Source organism: Symphodus melops, assembly GCF_947650265.1.
Source record: "Symphodus melops genome assembly, chromosome: 1".
Taxonomy (NCBI): domain Eukaryota; kingdom Metazoa; phylum Chordata; class Actinopteri; order Labriformes; family Labridae; genus Symphodus; species Symphodus melops.
Window position 1 is genome coordinate 11,602,387 of NC_136691.1, and position 1,777 is coordinate 11,604,163.

A 1,777-nucleotide genomic window follows, 5' to 3' on the forward strand; every position below is an offset into this window, starting at 1 on the left:
TTCAGAACAACCGGTTGACTTTATTGAGTTGTTCTTGTCTGATGAACTGATACAGAACATTGTTGATCAGACCAACTTGTATGCAGATCAGTGTATTCAAGCTGAGAATGGTGCTTCTGCACATGCTAGAATTCATGCATGGAAACCGGTCACAGTTTCAGAAATGAAAACCTTCTTGGGGCTGTTTTTTTTAACGGGTATCATTCGTAAGCCTGACCTTGAAATGTACTGGTCTACAGATGACATTTTGGCCACCCCCTACTTCAACAAGGTCATGTCCCGCAACCGGTTTGAAATCATATGGAGGTTTCTGCACTTCAATGATAATGACTCAAGGCCAGCAAATAGCACTGACAGGTTGTACAAAGTCCGCCCTGTCTTAGATTACCTCGTATCTAAATTCAGTGAAATGTATCAACCTAACACCAACATTTGCATTGATGAGGGTATGCTTCTGTGGCGTGGACGGCTAGCGTTCAAGGTGTACAATCCCCAAAAAACCTGTCAAATATGGGTTCAAATCCTACATCCTTTGCGATTCTGACACAGGGTACTGTTACAACATGAAACCCTATTGCGGAGCAGGCGCATCCCTGGGAGACACAGTTGTCTCTCTTCTTGATGGTTTAGCAGGTCATGGCTACAGATTGTTTATGGATAACTTTTACAATTCTGTAGACTTGTGTGAGCGCCTACTTGATCTGAAAACCCACGTCTGTGGTACACTTAGGAAAAACAGGCGAACCACCAGTTATTCGAGATGTTGGAAATGCTGACCTTAGGATTGGGGAAAAAATCATGCGTCACAGTGACAATGTAATGGTTTTGGCTTGGCGGGACAAAAAAATAGTGAAAATGGTGTCTACATTCCATCCCAACAACATGGAAAACATAGAGGTCTGGCAAAGAGGTCACAAAGACAAAATTCAAAAGCAAAAGCCAGCCTGCATTGTTGAGTACAACAATTCAATGAATGGAGTCGACAAATTAGATCAAAACATTGTGTACTACCCATTTGTCAGGAAGTCACACAAGTGGACGAAGAAATTTGTAACGTATCTCCTCGAAATCAGTATCTTCAATGCTTTTGTCATTTACAAAGCTAAAAACCCACAGGGCAAATTCAGCACTCTGCTCTCGTTTATCCAGAGTGTTGTAAAAGCATGGACGAACCAAGAGCCTTTGAGACATGCTAGTAGTGAGGAAGGAAGAGCTGACTCTCCACCTCAAAAAACACCCAGAGCACCGTACAACAGTGACCCAGGGAGAAGGATGCTGGACAATTTTGCAACTCATGCACTTGTTCCGATCCTGCCAACAGCCAATAAGCAGCACCCAACTAGAAGGTGCAGGGTTTGTTCACGTAAGGGGTTGCGGAAAGAGACGACATACTACTGCAAAGGTTGTGGTGTCCCCTTACATTTTGGGGAGTGTTACACAGTGTACCACTCAAAGGCACATTACAATGCCTAATTTTATTTTTTGCTTCATTTTTCGTTTTCATATGGCTGTTGGCAATGCAAACAAATGTAAATATGAAGTTAGCTCTGCTTTTGAAGATGCAGTTTTCTCAGGTTTTTGTTTAACAAATGTTTTATTTAAAATAACCAATATTTAAGTTTGTAAAAAAAAAAGACTTTAAAGAAAGTGTTTCTGAGTGTATATGAGAAGAAAAATGTATAAAGTTAGTGAGTTATCTCACGATTGTAAATGTTGTCATGCTACACTATTCAAAGAGAATGTCATTTTATGTAACATTTTTTATTTATTTATTTTA